Consider the following 21,986-nt stretch of genomic DNA (forward strand, 5'->3'; position numbering starts at 1 on the left):
TGTTTGTCCTTCTGGACAAGGACAATAAATGGACTGCACACTCTATCTATTTTTAGCTGAAACGGCTTTGTACAAACTGTCCAAGTAATTGTAGAATTGTATTATATTGTATATTGTTGTCCAAACTCTGGCTTCAGGGTCATTTGTAGCCCGCCATTCGTTTTTTTTTACTGGCCTGCGGCATATACTAAACTGCCATTTGATACGGCTTGCAAGGCTTGTTACAAAAAAAAAAAGTAGAGTGAGAAGGAAGAGTGTCAAAAACATAGATTCCACTACTAATAAATTGGTCGATATCCTGTTTAAAAATCCTATTTGCCTCAAAGAAAGCTCTTCAGAGTGGTTAAAAAAAATATCACTGTAATATATAAACAATATACAATTGCTTGATTGACTGATTTTGGTACGCTCGATAAATTAAAATAAAACAAATTATAATCTAAAAGTGGCCCTTGCATTCTTCAATTTTTCTGTATGTGGCAACTTGGAGGAAAACGTTTTGACACCCCTGTTGTAGAGCTCTTCTAGATATGCAAAGATACAAATACAGTAAACTATATACAACTAAAGTTTCACTAAAGCCTATGGCTATAATCCGGTGTGGTGTGTTTACATGCATGTGATGTTCATTAACTGTCCCCACTGAAAGTAATGACACAATTTCTCTTCAAAAGTTTGGACAATAAAGGTTATTTAAGTTTATAATAAAATAGTGTTTGTTTCTTGCGCTTTCTGCTCTGTCAATGTCCGATATATGAACATTAATGATCCTCAAGTAACTAATTTAAAAATGGTCAGCTTGTGACAATTTGCTCTTTTTTTCTGAATGTGGAGATTGGATTCGGTTGTTGTTCAGTCAAAAAGCTGTTAATAGAGTAGCTTAACAAATTAACCAGGAAATATAAACAACAAATAATTTCTTACTTATTTGATATTAGTGTGTTTAATTTTTTTTTTTTTTTACAAAGACTCTAATCTATATATGATCTAATTATATGATCTAATATAGACAAGACAAACAATGTTTTCTTATCTTTCTACTTACAAATGCTAAAAGAAAAAAACTAAAGAAAGGGCAGAATTTATTTGTAGAATTTTCAAATATATAGCCTACAGTATGTTCACCCTCATCACAGATGGTGTGTCGGGTTCAATTCTCACTTAAGGACGGTGTGAATGTGAGTGTGAATGGTTCGTCTGTCTCCCAATCATATCCCAGCCTAACCCATTGACAGCTGAGCTGGGATAAATTCCATTTACCCGTGACCCGTGTCATAAATAAAATCACATATAGGTTTCAGCAGCTAATTACAAAAGAGATGGTAGCGCCAAGATGAGTTCTGTGCCGAAACATTTAAGGCACATTTTAAGCCTGATCCTGACTGTCGACTAGGCTCTTGCTCAAAATCAGCTGTCTCCAGCTCACCTGTGATCTTAATGAGGCCAAGTGCTACAGAAAACGGATGGATGCCAAGCCAGCAAAATTAGGTTTCAAGAAACTACTTGTAACCCAATGAATTCCGCATACAGCTCTACTCACAGTGGTGTTTTGAACGTCTAATTTGTTCATGAATATTACAACGTGCACCATTTGGCTCATGAATATGAAATAGATGGAACGACAGTCTCCCGCCGTAATCAACAGTCAACACACACAGCCCGTCGTCAGCTGCGCTCTGCCGCAACGTTTTATTTAGCCAATCAGAGACAGTCTGAGCAGAATGTTGGTGTTGGAACAAATTGTCCATAAAAAACAAAAACATGTGAATACGACAACTTTTGTCACCCAGAATAATTTTGTACATCTGGGCAGTCTCGCTGGCTTGCTTTATCTCTTCTTCTTTTTTCCCTCCATGTGACATCAACACATTTATCCATTGAGAAACACGGCTTTCTGTGTGACAACTATAATTCTCCCTATTTTACAGGACAGACTCAAACATCTGATTGGCATATTACAAGACAAGCAGTGTGAGCAACACTGAAATGTGGAGCTACAAAAGCTAACATTGAAGGCATTGTTCCAACATAACCAGATGTCTCCCTTTGCAAAACTATTGCAAAGCTTACAATATACAGTCAACAAATATACACAAGATGAGAGTGATGAAACATGTGATATATATTTTATCATGGCCCATTGGTGGACAATTTTGCTGATATTGCTGCCTTGTCTAGCTCAAGTTCATTAATTCTTCTTAGTCAGTGGGAATTTTCATGTTCAGTTGAAATCCTTTTTTTTTTTAGTTGTTGATCACAAACACTGGCAACAGACTTGTAATTTATTTTCAAGCTAAGTGTAGGAATTAGCGATAAAGATTGATAAACTTGCCTTTGTTACCTGACAAAAACATGGTCAGAAGCTAAAGGCTAAAAGCTAAAGCTAAATATCAATTAGCATATTTTTGACACTACCAAAGCACAAAGGAAGTACAACTATACATAAAAGTGAGAGAGACCCTAATTAATTATTCTAATATTTAATTATCCTATTAATATTATTTATTCTAAATAAAGAGGAAGTCAATGTTATACATTTCTTGACAAAAAATACACCCTAAAAACAGTTGGGTAAAAAGTAACCCAATTATGGATCAAAAATGGACCAATCCACTTTATGGGTCATTTTGTCCCAACTTTCTGGGTTGTTCTATACAAAATGACCAAATTTTTTGACCCAAGTAAAGGATCTGACCAATATTTATGAGGTTTTTTTTTTACACTGAAAGACCAATTTCTTGACTCAAATTTGGGTCAAATTGACAGAAATCAATCCAATTTTAACCCATAGTTGGATTATTTTTGACCCAACTATTTTTAGAGCGTATGTTATACATGACCTCACCAGTGTAAACATGATATTCTAATTAATATTACATTGGTGGAATTTGAGTAATGCAGCAAAATCCAGCCGTTTTTTATCCATCTGTGGGGGCGGCCACTTTTCCCACTTGCTGTCAACCGAAGATGACATCACAGTTGCTCAGGGCTTAGGCAACGGCCAATCACAGCTCATCTGTTTTCTGAAGCTCAGCTGTGATTTTTTTTTTTTCTGAGACCTGAACAACTGTGATGTAATTTTCACTCAACAGCAAGTGGCAAAATGGCTGCCTAGTGATATTGATTTAAAAAAATGATGGATTTTGCTGCCTAACTCATATTCCACTAACACAATGTTAACCAAAATATTAGAAGATATTATACGATTTTTTGGGGTGATTGATTTCCCCTTTAACGTTAGGACCCATCTTAGAGGATTATACATTGCTTTAAATAAAAACAATATGAATCATGACTTCATTATCAGACACGCTATTTAACGTGTCTACACTTCAGTATGCATTTTAGGCAGTGATTCAGATTCATACATACTCAAAACAGCAGAAAATTCCTACTGGAAAATAAGCCTAAAAGACTGAACAACAAAGTGCTATACATACATGTTAGTCAGACCTTTTGTTCTGAATAAGCCAATGATAATGATCATTTCATTACCAAGGTGTAAATGACATAACTAAGGTGTAAATGACATAAAGATTAGGGACTCCCCCACACTTCGCATCCTTATTCCCTGCTTGGATAATTAAAGTCCAAACAGCAGGTGTTATTTAGATGGGCTTTCAAAATTCAACTTAAGCGGTGCATCCACGGATCCATTAGAGTGAAATGCACAATGTTTACTGAGTGTAACAAATGTAAGCAGTGCTAGAAATAAGGAGGATTTACCACTAGCATTTGAAGAGCGTAAAAAATCTGATGTAATGGAAGTGGAACCTCAATTTGACGGACCTGGAATCAACAGACAGTAGTATGCAGTCCACTCAAAATGTCCCAATTGCTCTACACACTTGTCAATTTTTTTTAGGTCCACAATTGGCTACAATTAACAGACAGAGACCGGCTCACGTGTCTCTAGGTTGTGACGCTGTTGTCATAGGTAAACAGACTACAGCAGGCTCACTGCCTATGTGGCGGCCATGTTGGCAGGGGCGACTACACCATAAAAAGCATGGACCAAAATTTAGCATCACCCTTTGCATGCAGCTCAAAAAGAGTGTCATATCTACCTATTGATATCGTTCAAGTTCAAGTTGTGTACACGCCTTTTTTTGTCAAGCCCATATATATGGAATCCAATCGGAAAGTAGGTGAAAAAATGAAATGCACTAATGCCACGGTTTTGTGCGGTGTTTGCTGTCTGCTTACACCATGATCAAATTGACCAAAATCACATTACACTCCCTGCGCCAATAGTTCCACAGCAAGTCTAAAATGTAGTGTACTTTCAACCACCAAATTGTAAGGTGCAGCGGGCGCAAGAGGAGAAATGAATCAAATTCCCAAACAAGCACATTGCATTGGCACGAAAATCAGGATACACCAGTTTTTCAGCTGCGTTGTCTACAAGTATCGAGCGCTTCACCACATTGGTCACCTGGACAACCTCCCTGCTTTCCTGTTGGGGATTTTCCATTACCACCATAGCAGTAACATAAGCTACTTTTATGACAAATATCATTTGTTATTACAAAGGGAGGACGGGGAGTAATACGTAGCAGAAAGATAGAGAAGCCCAGCTAATTGCTACGCTATCCTTACATGTAGTCGCAAAACACAGAAATGAGTACACTCGTCACATAGGTCTGACTGGAAAGTAAGCAAAAATAAACTATTATGTGGGTTGAAAGAAAATAATACACAGTGACAGGAAGTCAAATTAGTATGTTCCCGCATACGACCCCTAAGAGAGCAGGTTAAAGTATATTAATACATGTACAATGAATACTTATAAGACAACCATTATTAGTCTCACAATGACAAAATTGGCATCCTTTCCGCAGCAATGGTGGATACAATTATAGCATGCAAGAGGAGACAAAGTACATTGCACAATATATTAACCTAAACCACTGGCCATGCATAAACTATTCTATGTTGTTTGCTTGTTTGTTTGCAAAATAGTGTTGAATTTAAATTTTCTGATTAATCTGATTTAATTCGCTTGCTTTCTTTACTATAGTGACTCTGAGAAGGCTAATTAATCCATATGGACACATTTTTGATGATGGCATGTTTAAATCTCATATACGGTACTTTGATTCAGTCTACCATTAAATGGTTGATGCAATACATTGAAATAACAAATACCGAAGCCATAATTTATTAATGCTTATGGAGATAGGGTAATGACTACGTTGTGCAATTGGACAGTATGCAGAATCTTATTGTACTGCAATAACTGTGCCGGTATGTTCGTAAAAATCAACAAAAACATTTTTTTTCATTTTATTTAAATGTGATCTGAGTTGCCTGCTCTTCCCGCGATGCAGCAGCCAGTTATAATGCAGCGGGGCATATCCTGCCTTGAACTCATGTGGGATTCATAATAACGCACCCAGGACACGCTGGCGACACTTTATCTCACAGCTGACCTGGGAATATCTCGGGATCTCCCCAGAAGAGCTGGACGAAGATTACTGTGAGAAGAAAGTCTGAACTTCTCTGCTCATATTCCTGCCTTTATGACCTAACCCCATGTAAGCAGAAAAAAAATTATGTATTTGCATTCTTTTTCTTTTTTTTTATAGCACACTGTGGGTAAACTGAAACCTATCCCATCTGACTTAGGGCAACATCTGCACTGGTCACCAGCCAGTCACACTTATCATAGCTAACATGTACCTGGACCTGATTTATTCTTACTGACACTAAACACCAGCTCACGTAAACAGTTTTTAAATAAAAGATTAGTACTTATTTCTTTATTTACTGCAGTGCAAACCGCTTTAACGCCACGGTCTTCTTTAAAATACTGATACTGCCATGTTTGGAAAGTGTCAGCAGTTATTAATCCGAACACTAATCCGTATTTCAAAGCACATGCTGTTGACTTACATTTTGAAATTCTGATGATTTAAGGGGAAATAATATTTTATTTAAATTATCCCGTTATTGAAATGTAAACTCCATCCTGAAGTATGAAAAAAGGACAAAATTGTACATTAACAGAGGCAGGTTTGGGTATAGGGGTGCAGCAATTAACCGGTTTTACAATTAACCGTGAGTTTTAAACATAACCGCAGGCGTTCAACAACACTGGTTGTTGCACCGACCGCCGGCCGCCTCCCCAACCTTGGGCCTCCCGCGAGCCCTGCCATCCACGGTCGCCCGCTGGAGAGGCCATAGGCCGAGACTTTTGAACCCGTGGGGCCGCCATCTTGGGACTCCCAACAAATGTATCTCAGCACACGCAATATGGCTGCAAAATGCCTACATGTGTAGTGGTAAACTGCATAAATCACCAGTTTAAAGGTTGTGGACGAACATTTCATCTTTAAGTATGGTTGAAAGGGAAAGGAATTGAAAGATGAAAGAAAAAGAGGGTACATACCGTCCACTTGTTATACATAGTGCCCAGGCCCTATTTTAAGAGTCCGTCTAACCTGCTGTATTTGTTTTAAAAGGCAGCAACTTTTTAAAAATATATATATTTTCAGTTATTTATTCTCATTATAAATAACAATTTTCAAAGAGTGCTGATGTGATTTTTTTTTTTTATATCTACAATAATAACCGTAAAACCGTGTTTTTTTCTCAGGCAATAATCGTACACCAAAATCTGAAACTGTTGCACCCCTATTTGGGTATGTATGAAAAAAAGGTGCAGAACCACCAGCGGGTAAAAAAGGACACTCCTTACAGACACTATTTGCCTACCATGTCATACATCTCACCGCAAAAAGAAAAAGAACAAAAAAGAGCCACTTGTCTCTATTATTGATGACACAAGACAAAATGAATTGGATCACAGGAGGACTTATTTCTGGTTTCCCCTGAATTTGAGTGACAAAATCCTCTCGTGGCAAACAACAACGAAGTTCACCAATAATGTATTAGTACATGGCAACAAGGGAACAATATGTTCTAACAGCCTTGTTCAGTCACAGAAAACAGTCGTTGGAAGAAAGCTGTTGTCATAAAAGACGGGAAACGTAGGAGAGGCGATGCAGATCCACACGCTGTTGAGGCAATCTTGTCAGCCGTAGAAGATTCCCTTTTTGGTTCAGCAATGTTTGACTGGGGGCCAGTTACTGAAGTGCTATTTCTGCCAAAACAGACAATAGACTGCATTCTAGCTGCTACGATCTGTGCAAAGCATTTATATTTCAGTTAACCTAATTTTCTTAATGGCAGTTAGTTACTAGCTTCATAGTGCCATGTTGTATGGCACTAAATACAAATAACACACTGCCATTAATGACCTTTGGTTTAAATTAACTTTCTAGAGATAAATTATGTAGTTATGTGAGAACTGGAAGACAAACGGGGAAGCTACGAGAGACGAAGCCAAATAATAAAAGCGGTAGGAGTGTCATTGAACATTGAGGGGGGAAAAAGTCTCATCATGACAGTCATCACTTCAGCTATTATCCCAAATTCTCTGAGGGAATATCTCAGTCAGGCAGAGTAAATTTGAGGCTGATAAGCAGACAATGAGATTTGCTGGGGCTTTGAGGAAAAGCCCTTCCAATGACTCGCTTTCACCTCAACTGGGTTCAAACTTGACACATCAAATGAAAATAAATAGGCTGACTTTGCTGTAGGTTGGTCTTGATTGTTAAGTTTGAAGTGCAGCCTTGGTCAAAGAGTTCTGGTATGTTATCATTATCGCATGTTTGTTGGTTTGGTTATGTACATTTTTAAAACTCTTTTTTATCATTTCTTCTCTTCCCCTCCTCGCAGTGCAGGAAATAAGAACGCTAGCACGCTAACATGAATGTGTTTCAAACAATTGTTAAAAGTGACCTCCTATCATAATCCATAAAAAAAATCAGTTTTTAAGTGTGACATGATCTATGCGGTTTCTAATATCTAATATTATAGTTAACGTGTAAAATATATTAAGAATCAAAAGGGGAACAGCTTCGTTCGCGCTTCTCATTCCCCCGCAGAATGCTTGCTGAGGTGGTAGCCCCGAAGCGCAAACATTTTCCTCCAGGGGGCCGAGCTGTCAGTGGGGCGCCACAGCCCAGTCCCCCTAGAAGAAAAAAAATTCCACTTTGTGACACCACGCAAATGAAGCTGTTTCCCAGCTGCTTCTCAATGTACGCCATACTCTAGTTTATATATATATATATATATATATATATATATATATATATATATATATATATATATATATATATATATATATATACATACATACAGTGGTACCTCGGAGTTTGAACATAATTTGTTCCTGCAAAGTGTTCAAAATCCGAATTGTTCAACCTCCTAAACATTTTTTCCCATAGGGAATAATATAAATGCAATAATTCCGTTCCCAAGCTCCAAAAACTGAAAATGTGTTGTGCTGAGTTTGTGTATTTTAAATTGGGCATATTGACTACTAAGCGGTCCTTGCGTGCGTTGTTTAACATCAGGCACGTTATTAATCAGCTAAGGGGGGTCCTCTTGCCAGTATTTACGGAAGTAGTTACGGTAGTTACAACGGCACGATAATCTCCTTCCTAATTCCACTGTGATTCGTAGCACTGTATGTTTTTCTTTAACAGGCACTGTTGTGTTAGCCATGTTAAAATGCTAATTCCTCACCAAAAACATGACCAAAGTTGTGTTTTCCTCCATCTGCCCCTGTATGAGAAATTCTAGGTTATTCTGCTCTCCAAGCATCAGCCCCTCCCAACCGGAGAAAACGAGCTGTTGGCAAGGTTTGACGTCATTGCGTTCGGCCCCACCCCCGCACCGCCTTTTTTGTCTATTGACAAAAATAGCCTTTATCAATAAACATTCTGTCCAGATAAATTCAAAGCAGTGCATTGCGCGGCAGTGCGGCAGTGCATACCTGCACGGATGGTATTGTGGTTCGAGACCTACTCATGGTAAAAAAAAAAAATCCCTCCCTCTTCTCCCCTCCTCCTCCACTACGATTTCTTGCTGCAAGGAGCATTTTGTTTCAAATATTTATTGAAGCATTGAACATCCATCCTATTTCCACATGCAAATAAGACACGGTTGTACTACAACGACTGGCCGGTCTTGCAACACTCCTGCGCAGCAGAGGGGCGCGGCAACCGGTGTTTTACTTCCGCATTGGAAAAGTAGCCAGCAAAATATCTAATATTTTATTTTTAAAAATACATCGCGATTGTGTCAAAGGTAAGATTTCCTCATTATATACTTTTAGTTAACTGTCCCTTTAAAGTACTAGTACACCTCCATGTTGATGCCACATGACCTTGCAGCTGCCAGAGGGTTTAAAACCCAGAAATTTATTTGTAGTGCTTGTGAAAGAAGGTAACAAACCTAGGACCCAATCAGAGCAAAGTTTATTTACGTATTGAATACATATTTTTTTTCGATATTAATGAGAAACAGACCGTTCAAAACCAGTTATTTCTGACCCATAAAAATAGTGTGAAAAAGAGCATCCTACCCATTTCCAACCCAAATTATCTTGATATAAGGATATCAAGGATTCTTGAAGCATTGAAAAGAACACCTTCACCATCACTTTCATATTTAAATAATTTGCTTGAGTGCTTTCTATGCTTTGAGGCTCTTCAGCTACAACTTGCCTTTTGAAACCACATCCAAGAGCTGTGCATGCCACCTTAAAATAGTCAAGAATCCAGGTCTCGTTTCCAAGAATACTACAAGAATTTCAAAAACATGCTTATCAGATGACTTGAGCTATATAGAGAAAATGTAAAGTTGTGTGGAAATTGTCTATATTAAGCATTAGCAGAAAGTGCTGAAGAGGCACAAGAGGCCGTCTACCTAATAGCCTAGGTGTAGCTGTCCAATTACAGGGCCTTACAAATGGTGAGAAAGAAAGAAAAAACCGAGGGCTTGAGTCAAAGCAGCGAATGTGTCATCATGACATTAACAGTGTCACTCTCTATAAGACACTTGTTTGTACACGAACAGTCAATGGAACCGCCTTTCCTAGTCATCACTCATCACCACATCAACATTAGTTAGTTTGGAAATGCACACTTGCGAATGACACACAGCAGGATCTGCTGAATAATCCCCTTTCTGGTGCACAAATTCAAAACTTAATATGCAACGTTGAATCCTAAATCTCTCTAGGCTGAAATATATTGGATTTACAGTTATATTGTACCAGCAGTCAAAGTCATTCAAATTGCAGTGTCTACCGACTTGACACAAACACGTTTTTTGGAGCCACAGGTGGAAATTCGGTTCAATTGTCAATTAAAGAAGAGCTGGCTTCAAGTCAAGCTAATCTCAAACCACATCCGACTCACTTATCTATGTCACTCAGACACATACTCCACATCTTTGTTACTTAAAACGCACATGCCTGCAGGGACAGGGGGAGTTTCCACTTTATCCAGACAGTGCCGCAGTCATAAATTATCACCACTCCCATCACCAATCCTAATATCACAGAAAAACAAAGCAGAAGGCCAATATGAGAATAACAACTGATGAAACAAAACAGTTTGCCATGTTAGAATGCAAAACCCACAAAAATGCTGACACGCTCCATCAATTGTGAGATGCAGCAGGGCTATCAGAAAATGAATTTTGGTTGTTGACAGGTTGAAATTTAGTCTTCTTGGAGTTATGTGTACTTCAGCCCAATTACTCCATCAACAAATGGAACAGATGTTTTGTTTTGTTTTTCAACGCATTAATGCAAAGTCCCTGAAACGCAGTTCTTTTTTTTTTCACATGCAACTGACACACGCCCCCCAACTAGGGTGGCCAGACGTCCAGATTTAGGCCGGAAAGTCCTACTTTTCAGTGACGTGTGCAGCGTCCTGCGCAACCCTAAGACAGACGCTGGTTTGTCCGCCTTTTAAAGAAAATGAGCCGTGGTTGATTTTATGTGACCCAACATCAGCCCCACCCCCGTTTGTCACAACTGGTCTGTATTGGCCAAGAGTGGCTTCAGTTAAAAAACTCATATATCATTGGTTCAATAAATGTAAACAAATCTCCACGTGTGGCTATCTGACTGTGATCATTTCCTCGCCGCCTTCTTTGACAGCAGCAACAAGGCAGGGCTAGCAAAAAGGCCAAAACGCCGGACATCTTTTAATATTGAATGGTCGAAAGAGCACAATTTCCTGGCTAAAAGCAGTCGAGACTGGTTTTACGGTTTCTGCACGCTTTGCTGGTGTGATGTCGATGTGAGCAGTCAGGGCAAAGCAGTCAGAACGTCACGCGGGGCGGAGAAGCTTAAAGCAAGAGGCGAGCAGCAGATGCGTCATCATTGAAAACATTTTTTCCTTGTTATTTGTTTTTCTAAATAAGTTATGTTTTGTGGCACGCTGCACTTTTACAGAAGCATGTCACTGCTTAGTGGTTTAACCCATTAAGGCCCAAAGCGCATGGCAAAACATGCCTCTAAAAACCTATGGTTACCCCCAAAAAAGTTTTCCTGAAAATTCAACAATACTAAAAACAATTGATATCTCAGCTCCTGAAGCAGATAGAAACATAATTCCAAAAACATTTCAGAGCTTACACCTGTGGCATTCACACAAACATAAGTTTATTATTATAAACCTTCAAGACCTTTTTTTAAATCAACAAACAAATGTCGCATCTGCGGGTACATAACTTCATACATATTTACCTTCAACACTGGAGCGCAGTTATAATAACCTCAGGAGGTCAATTCGTCTATTCTGTTACAAGGCCGTCAAAATTTTCAACATCCTCATTGTCTACAAACATATTTCTTAACAGTATGTCACTGTCGGCTAGTTACACTGATTCGAATTCCTCCCGGGCCGTCTTCAATCGTGTCATTTATTTAATAACTCCCGCAAATCTGCGTCAGCCATAAGTGCTTGAATGAAATTCCAGGACATGCTATGAGGCCCATGTCACCCTCTTATGCATATTCTGATTAATTTAATTGGCTAAGAGACCAAGAATTTGTCAAAAACAAATGACTTGTCCGCTCTCGCGGCTTTAAAGGCAGAAGCGCGGTCACGCACTCCCGGCCTTAATGGGTTAAGAACATGGTACTGTAAATGAAATAAATTGTCAAAAAGAAGATTGACTTTATATTGATATTTTTTACTATTTAGTGCACAAACAACATCTATAAACCATGCAAAACTTAATTGTTGATGAAAATACACCGGGAGTCTGATATACAGCGTTCCCTCGTTTTCTGCTGGGGTTAGGTTCCAAAAAATACTTGCAATAAATTAGGCCATGTAAACTCGTAGCAGGGTATTTTTAAAAACGGATATTTTAGTTTAGATGTAAATAGTGTCCACACCACCACGTTTGTAGAAAAGAAAACATCCACAGCTAACCGCATTAATGTGTTTTTAAGTACGTTCATAACAATTCCAAACCTTAAGAAGGCAACAGTTCCCTAAATCTTATCCAATCAGAGTATGCCTCCGTCTGTCGTCGCCACTTCCACAAAATAAGCCTACAATGAGATGCATGCCAAGCCTCTAGGTGGCAGTAGTTAACCAAATACTGCTCATCTCTTGACATCACTTCACCATACGTCACACAAGCACGGACTGGCAGCCCCTGATCTGTATATATGCGGATCAGTGCTGTCAGCGCACACAAGACTTTTTTTTTAATTTAATTTTAAAAAATACTTGTAAACAGTCAAAGAGTACATCATAAAAGGAGCATAGAAGAAAACAAAGAGGATAAATACAAAATCTTAAAAAGCTTTACTTGTCTTTTTTTTAACAACTTTTTTTCCCACTCACCACATACAAACATGGTCTCCCAGGTGGGGAAGCGAATCCACACCGTCTTTGTATGTGATTGAGTGACGTGTGTAGAGGATGACGTAAAACTTTGTTTACTGACGGACCGCGGAGCCGGAGGAATACGCAAATCTTCACTTTGGCCGGAGTTTTTAGAAACCTTCGTTTGTAATGAAAAAATTCCCCGTGGACGTGTGAAAGACAGGGCAAGCTGCAGAAAAATATCTCCCGGTTGCTACGTGTATACATGGCCTGAAATCCGCAAAGTAGTTATGGCTTTGTTTTACATTTATTATAAATGTTTTACGGCTCTAAAACCCCTCACCACACAGTTTATACACTTTTCTCATCGAGGCAGTTACATTTTCTCACATTTCTCTCTTGTTTAAAAATTCTCAATGTTCAAACCTTCATACATTTTATAAAATAGGAACATTACTGTAATGGCTGTAAAAAAAAAAAATGCAAAATTGCGCAAAAAAAAAAATCAGCGAAACAGCGAGACCGTGAAAAGTGAACTGCGTTATAGCGAGGGAATACTTATTAATTTTTTTTAAATATGCCCTCCTTTTTGACCTAATGGAAGTGGCCACCCTACCCCGAACTTTCACCCCATACTTTGAGAATTCCACTCCTGAAGCAGTAGATGCTTCCACCAATAATTAACCGTCAAGAACCGCGCTGCACATGAGGTAAAAGCTCGAGTGTAGGAGATATTTGGACTGTCAAGCTCTTCCCTTCTTCCGAGAGTGTAGCACACTAGATAGGCTAAGACCGAGCTGCTGGTTAGCGCTTAGCATCAAGCAAGTGTGCTACAGCTTTCAAAGGGGTCAGGCAGTGAGGTTGGACAGTCACCGAGTTTAGGCCTGTCACGCACTTTGGGGTGAACACATTGCGCTTCTTTAGCTGTAAGGCACATTTTATTCTTCAACTCCAGAAAATAGCTCACATGATATCCTCGGCTATTTTCTGGCTCTTCTGACAGTACTTTACTTAACAAAATAAAAGCATACACAAAGGCATCATTATAACACAATGCTGCAAAATCAATATGGTAATATATTGTGGGGCCTGGGTACTAGTTGTAAGCTTTAATTAACAAACCCCTGCTGTTCAAATGCCAGGTTTTTATGATGTAAAAAAAAAAAAAAGGAGACAGCTAGATAAATATTTTCTAAACTTATTCATGTGACCTACAACCTGTCAATTGAAGCTGATCATGGCACAGATGGAAAAAAAAAAACTCCATCAACGTCACTGTGGACCATCTTACCAGTACACCTATAGGAAGAACCGCTCCACTGATGATACCATGTCATTGGGCTGAGTCTGTCACTGGAGAACTGAGTCCTGAACTTCCTGACCAACAGACCACAGACTGTCAGGATCCACAAAATCATTTCATCCTCCAACACCCTCATCACTGGCTTCCCCCAAGGCTGTGTACTGAGCCCCCTTCTGTTCACTTTACTGACTTGTCTCCTCTGCGAAATTCCTGAGCTGTCATATACTGAATTTTGTGAACGTCACAGCGGTAGTGGGACGTATCACGAACAACTATGAGTCAGAATACAGAGAGGAGGTAGAACATCTGGTGGACTGGTACTAAGGAGATGACGGTGGACCTCAGGATGAGTATGCACACCCTCCAAATTGGTGAAGCAGCAGTGGAATGGTCTCCAGCTATAGCAACACCACAGTTGCAAAAAGGAATGCTCTTCAATGGATGCTAAAAGCTGTTCTGTCAGGTCTGCTGTCTCAGCAACCCAAGCCCCGCCCCCATGTGTGCGTGTATTTGGTGTGTTGGAGACAATAGCAGCTGGAGCTGATCAAGCTAATCACAGCTGTCTGCTCTTAAGCAGCTCTGGTTCTCACTCGTCACCAGATCGTCAACACTACGGTATTTGTACGGTATATCCAGACACTTTGTACATTCCCAATTGATTGCTTAACATTTATCCTGTCTTTTTGTTCCCAGCCTCCTCCACGTCAGCCTTGCATCATGCTCTCCACCAGCCTGAACACATTACACTGCGATGGCCCTGAAGTGCAAAAGGTAGAGTTGGGCTAGGACCTGTGGAATAATTAACACTTTGGTCTATTTCTTGTAGGAAGTCTTGAAGTCCACTCAATCACTTCGTCAACAATCTTTTCCCAGGCCAAATTTGGTTTCAGGCACATCATTTTTGTACTGTCTATACTGTGTGTACTAGTGGTGCAACAATAAGCGTTGGTCGGTTCGGATTAGGCCCCACGGTTCGGATCGCCTACGATCGGCGGATTGGTTGGTGGGGGAGAAAAAACAACAAAGTGTGCATTCACGGTGGACACCATTCAGACATGTCAAAGAAGCTAAAACATATTCAACATAACACATCGCCGTCATTGCATGATACGGCAGAAGTCTCCGACGTAAGTGGCTATTGGCTAGCATGCAGCTACCTGTTAGCATTACCTGCGAGTGCGTGGCTGGTAGTTGTAAATTAGTTTGACAGCTGGTAACTGGTTTACTTGAATTTTTTTTCAATATTCTGGACCAAAGCTAGTTTGTAGTTCACTCCATGTTTAAAGGAAGGAAATGTGCCTTAAATTACAATTTGAGGTATTTTTATTATTAAAAAAAAAAAAAACGTCTTCATTTATTTTATAAAAACACTTTTGCCCATAAAAAACAAACATTCAACTCAAAATATCAATCATAGCCATTTAGATTGTAGGGAGACAACTCCAAGCCCTTAGTACTTTGTTATTTTAGTTATTTTACACATAGAACATGTATAAAATGATTCTGCCTCATATTGCACTTAAAGTTGTCTTTCTAAATCCTAAATGGCTATATAAGAAATTTTTGATAGATAGGGGGAAAGCGTTTTACAAAATAAATGAAGACACTAAATCTTAAACGGCTATATTAGACATTTTGAATTGATTTTTTTTTATTTATTTTTTTAAAGCTACTGAACGTAGAATATCCCATTTCGAATTGCTACTGCCACCTGCTGACAAAAATGAAACTGCACACACCATTCTTCACATACACACCACGCACATTACGTCACATCTGCAGACAGAGCGTGGGAAATTCTAACCCGATTCCAGTCTGAAAACTATTGGCCAGAGGCTTGAAGGAGTACTCATTGTGAAAAGCTAAGGTGTTAATCTACTAATTAGAAGGCATTTTGGGGGGAAAAGTTCCATATTGCAGCTTTAATGGGGAAAAGCATTTTACAAAATAAATGAAAACAAACTACTATTTCTTCTTTTTTTTGCTGATCCGAAAAACGATATGTTCCGTGGCTCTAATCTGTCATCCGATCCAAACCGTGTCTCATGTGATCTGTCTTAAATTCACACAAAGAACTATTCAGTTTTGCCTTGAATGAAGACCACATTTCCCATGAGGACCAACGCATAGTGTTGTGAAATCTTCATCTCATGGTAGCCTGGAGTTGGATTTTGTGAAAGATGTATAGCGATGAAGTAATTAATATATTTTCTATTTTTTCTTTATACAGTACTGTAATGTTTATCAATTATGCTAAAAGCAGATGTTGGTTGGTGATTACCTTTATTGTAAACGCACAAACGGCTGCACTCACCCTACCTCCCATCCCGAGATGCATTGGCAAGCACTCGTAAATAAGAAAGCACACAACCTAGTTTATTCCAATACTTCGGAATGTTGCGTGGCTGGTCGGGTCAAGTGTGGAACAGCCAATTATGAAGCTTATTTATTGCTACCACACACATTTTCGATAGCTAACATTAGCATAATCATTTTGATTTGAGCATAGAAAGCTACCTACTAGTCCAGTCGGAAAGGCAGCGTCTGTAGTTTTTTTTTTCCATGTGTGGCAGTTTTCCTTCCATCTTCCTCAAAGTTGTTTAGTGCAAGTAAAAATGATACAGACCCCTTCAGGCCATGACAAAGGTTTGTTTAATCTAGCTGTAAGTCAATGTTTCATCAGTAGAATTATGAAAATATGAATTGAAGGTTAAAAACTTAATTAGTGGGGCTTTAGGATAGCTTAGCTCCGGTTTGTCATGGCTTTGCCTCAGCATTTCGTCTCCTGTTAAATGCTACTCTTCCTCCTTTTGTATTAACGGTACTTGTCAGAACAAGTGTCGCTTATTCCCCTCAATGGAAGATTAGTGATTACTTAGTGACTTTTAGAGAAGCAGCTGCTGTTTAGCCACCATGTTGCCAGCCAGCCGTAGTGCTACAAAGCTACTTTTGTACTTTGGAGAAGATGTGATTTGGTAAACAAACATTACCATGATTGGTGGATTGGTAGATCGAAATCTAATGTCAACCAATCACAAGCCAATGTACTTACAGACTCACTTGCAAACTCCAAATCAATCTACCAAACGTCATTCCGTCCTCTCCACATTTACAACTTCCAGCAGAGCAACTGTCCATAATAAAATAAGGGCAAATCAGAACAATTGGAATCTCCACAGAACGCACCGATCACATTCAAACTCATGTTAAATGGGAGCTGGCATACGCTTAATTTACACCCATTTAAAATGTTAGCATGTCTTTTCTGACATTTTTGTAGTCACATCTTACAGCACAATTCATGATCCACAGAGAGTTTCACAGCGTGAGAGGGATCTCAATGTTCAACGGAGTTTTCCAAGACATTCAATTCTGCATATCATGAAACACAATGAAGACAATCATCAAGTGGAGATTACCAAAAACTGGACATCCCTCCAATATTGACAATAAGACAAGAAGAAAACTGATCTGGGAAGCTGCCAAGAGGCCAACAATAACATTGAAGGAGCTGCACACAATTGTGGCAAGCACCGGCTGTGTACATGTGACAACAACTTCCCATTTCATTTGGGCTATAGGGTTGGGTGCAAAGAAATACATCCAATCCATTCTACATTTTACAAAAACAAATTTGTGGTAAATGAGTTTTGGTCCGATGAAACCAAGGTTGAAATGCTGGACTGCAGTTCCAAAAATAACGTTTGGTGCAGACACAAAACTGCCTACACTATACCAACAATGAAGCATGGTGCTGGCAGCACATGCTTTGGGGCTGTTTTATTTCAGCTGGAATTGGGGTCTTAGTTGAGGTGGCAAGCGTTGTGCAGGTTATACAACACATTAAGGCGGAAAAGGCTTGAATGACTTACTATGTCTCATTTTTTTATAACACAAAAACTTGCCATTTAAACAGGGCTGTGTATACTTTTATATCCACTGTACATAATGGTAATATATATTGTATAAAGAAAATTTAAAAAATAATGCAATAAAATTGATGCAATACCATACAGAATCCATTTTCTTATCTCATATAAAAAGCCACAGTCACACAACAAGCAATGTTTTTTCTCTGCTGTCTCATGATTAAAATCTACGAGTGTTTGTGCCACAAATCAACAGTGCTACATTGTCAATCAGCTATGCTTCATGTACACCGCATCACTGCAAGGTACCAATAATTAAGGATCATAATTCACCTTGCAGGTTATTTGGGAAGCTAAGGGGAAACACTTTTTTTTTTTTGTCAGTATCAGTGGTCCTTGAAATTGCTCAGTGATTAGCATCCCACTATGCTTAGTGTTGTGAAAAAAAAGGTTGGGTGCGGCCAGCTCTCATTATTTTATTTCCTGCGGTTCGAACAAGGAATCTATGACTTTAATAAAAGGCTGACTGTTGTGAGACATGTGCTACTGCTGCTTCTGCTACAATTTGCGATGTTCAACCTCTAATGTTGGATGATTGAACAACGTGGCTTAGGTGGGTGGCGATGACAGAACAATGGTAGACAGACACAATCACTTGGGAATATATAAATAGCGCTTTACTCTGTTGTTGAGTTCACCATAAATGTCTACGTTTAAGATGGCAGCTTGTCACCAGAAATTTTGAGAGCAAAAGAAAAACGGTGTCCCATCAAGCTGCAATTAGACAAAAGCTTTTTGCCTTTCCACCCAACAGGTTGTGCAAGAACAAAAATTGAAGAAAAGCCTCAGATACTAAATGAGTCACTGTTCACCGAGGTGAGCCAGTGGTTGACTACATGTGTGCCATGCATAAAAAGCTATATTTTGTTTCCCATGGTGAAAGCCTCCGTCAAAGCTGATGTACTGATTGGGTCCAGCATGCTTTGCAGCTATTTGGTCCCTAAGCAGGTACAGTATAGGTAAATGCCAAAACCCAATTCCACATTATACAGCGGGTCCCAGAGCCATTTAATACACATGGGAAACATGTTCATCATGATAGTATTGAACGTTTTTTCTCCCAGCAGGATGTAGGTTTCCTAACTCAGCTGGCTCAACATGACTCACTCCCACTCAACAGCCACAACATTAGGTAATATATGTGACACAACTTATGGCTCTAAACCTTTGGTCTATTTCCCACCCCACCAATGAATTACTGTTTACAAAAAAAACAAAAACAAAAAAACTGTGATAATCATTATAGTAATCAATGTACGGTGAACTATTTATAAGCTTTTGCCTCTCTCGTGTACAGTATACTTAAATAATGAAGACAGGTGTATGTATTTATTTGATATGACAGATGCCGGACACTACTTTTACACTATTTTTAAAATGCTAAATTATGATTATTTTTGCCCATGAATTAAAAAAAAAAAAAAAGTAAAGTGCACTGTTATTTCAATATTAACATGTCAAAGTATATTTCCTGGCATTACTGAATAAAATAATTTATTTTTGTGGTTGACTGTACCGACTGATTAATTTCTTTTTAATTTTCAAAAATGTTTAACATTCTTTAAGCTTAATTTCTGAAGACTAATGAGCCGGCTCAAATTTGGGAATAAAAAATTGATTCAATTTGACATATTTTCTTTGTTTAAAATGGTAAAATGTCAAGTGTGACTGAGGTCATGTAGCTGGACCAACATCGAATACTCGAAAAATATGATGGGTAGAGAACATCTGCACGAGCAATGGAAATGGTTATTTGGCACAGATGATACAAGATACAAAAGCTTCTGTTTCCCCTGATGCTGTGTCATCAGCGTGTCAATGATCTTAATTTCCCTCCATGATAGCCTCATTGGGGGAATGTTAATGTGATTGGCTGCATAAGGCCCCCAAAGATATTTGATTACAGTACATTGAATGTAACACAGATAGCAGCAGCATGGGAATACGTCATCACGCTCCACAAGATACCCTTCATTTGCCTCCGTAATTATTTATTATTTATAATATTTTTTCATTTGATTGTTTTATATGTATGTTGTCAAAATGTTGTTCATCTAAATACTTAATATTTTAATGATTTTAGTCTTGTATTAGTACTGTAGGCACCGGCGTTCTGATTTTCGTACTAATACGGGTTACGTTGCCGTTAGGAATGAAACCAGATGATGTATTGTGTATGGAATGCATGTTGTTTGCTGTCTTTCAGACCAAAGTGTACATTTGAGGGCAAGGCCGTGCAGGTTGATTGTGTGATGCTTATTCCCAATGCAGCTCAATCTCACCAATTTACAAACATTTTCAATATTAACATTTTAGCACCCGCAACGTTAATGATTTCTATTTAGACTTATTGAACAAACTAACTTGATAGTTCAAACATCCACCTTGTGTCACAGTAGGAGATGGGAGCTTGATTTCTGCTTGAGTTGCACCACCACATAGAGAGAGGGCAGGATGTACATAGGCGGGCATAGACATACTGTACACACAGGAGGTTTGCTCGTGTAGATTCAGTGAAAATAAAGCTTGAGTTTAATCTTTTACAATATGTCACACTCCAGTTCCAGAGCCCCTTCACGTCTGGCCCAATCCCTGCGCTCTTTTTGTGCTGCAAACGTGTATGCTGAGAATACCTGAACAGAATTTGAATTACCATATGACGTACGTCTCTTCAAGCAGTGATGTCCTGCTGGCAACAGGGAGTCTCACACATCCGTACTGCCTCCAGCAAGCGCTCAAACCAGCAATTTGTTGCATAGCTCCCTTCCACACCGATCATATCTATATGTATCTACATCGAACATAATCTATACATCTGAATGGGGTACATTCACACGCACACGCACACACAAGGGATGCGGCAGGTATCATAAAAGCATGGATGTAAAGCAAGGTATTTTCAAAAAAAGTATATGACCATACATTTATTCAAGTATTAGATTTAAGTGCTTCGTTTTCCGCATTGCAACCGGTCAACGAGAGATATATGACACAGTCCGTGCAGATCACACCGGACGTGGGCTGAATCAGATTTAATGCAATCAAATACTTACGCATTTTATCGAGTGAATACAAACTGCGACCGTTGAAGGAAAAATCAGCAGGGCCCTGGTCCCCGTTTTGGAAGATTAGCAGTGCGAGCGAGGTACAAATCTCCATGTGAGAGGAGCTTTTTTTGGGAGGCTGCTGCAGTCCGAGTCTCCCTCTCGATCACAAGTCAGAATGCTCGGCTGCGAAAAATGCCAAACATTGAAGGGGGAAAAAAAAAAAGAGTTGCGCGGATGTGCAATGCAAGCCACCCGTGATGAGCCCGTCTGTGGACCGGCACCAGCACTACCAGTGGGACCACGACCTGAAGATATTCCGATCTGGACTGAGACTGGGGAGATCCTGCAGAGTTTCTGGTGATGGTGGGGGGGCGGAGGGGGGAATCGAGTCTGTGATGGCGCCCTTGTTACCCAAACCAGTCAAGCCAAAAATTGACTCCCACTGACAGGTTCCTCGTTGAGTGAGCAATGGCACAATACATGCACAAAACGACACAAAAACTGGAGTATTTCGGTTTGGACCGTTTTCTTCCAATCACCCTCCACTTTACTGGTGCAGATAAATGTGACAATTAAGTCTTGAAGGCATTGCTGAGAGCAGAGCAGGGAGGGGGGGGGGGGGGGACCTCGAACATCTATTGGACACGATTAAAGATAGCCATCCTATCTATGCTACTGCGAGCATCACACGTCTGGGACAGGACAAATGGGCTGCCGTACGCTGCATTAAAAAAATCACACAGCATATGATAAACTGTATTTTCAATCAAATAGAATGTGGAGCGTCGCCTGCATGGTGCTGCCCAAACCAACCAAAGCAATTCGATGTATTGATCGTATAAGCGAAGCTATTAGTAATAATTCCGCAGGTACGAAGTGGCGGCAGCAGCATCCGTGCGGTGCAAGCGAAGCAGCTTTGCCCACCGGCTCCCCTCCGCCTCCTGCACACTTGGGGAGCGTGCATGTGCACTCAGCCACGTGCACGGCTTTTGTATGC

The 21,986-nt window shown here is 39.5% G+C and overlaps 1 protein-coding gene and 1 long non-coding RNA gene across 2 annotated transcripts in view; one reads left to right on the forward strand and one right to left on the reverse strand.

Annotated features, from left to right (window-relative positions):
* lrrc4cb (leucine rich repeat containing 4C, genome duplicate b) overlaps positions 1-21,601 on the reverse strand; it is a 59,978-nt gene extending 38,377 nt beyond the window's left edge. Inside the window, exon 1 of the mRNA XM_077564812.1 lies at positions 20,996-21,601. The gene's annotated coding sequence lies outside the window, so the exon portion shown is untranslated. The remainder of the gene's footprint in view (positions 1-20,995) is intronic.
* LOC144050683 (uncharacterized) lies at positions 14,497-18,024 on the forward strand. Its single transcript, XR_013293902.1, has 2 exons — positions 14,497-14,784; positions 17,326-18,024. It is a non-coding gene; the product is annotated as an uncharacterized LOC144050683 (long non-coding RNA).
* Positions 21,602-21,986: the final 385 nt, after the last annotated feature.

Source organism: Vanacampus margaritifer, chromosome 4 (assembly GCF_051991255.1).
Source record: "Vanacampus margaritifer isolate UIUO_Vmar chromosome 4, RoL_Vmar_1.0, whole genome shotgun sequence".
Classification (NCBI taxonomy): domain Eukaryota; kingdom Metazoa; phylum Chordata; class Actinopteri; order Syngnathiformes; family Syngnathidae; genus Vanacampus; species Vanacampus margaritifer.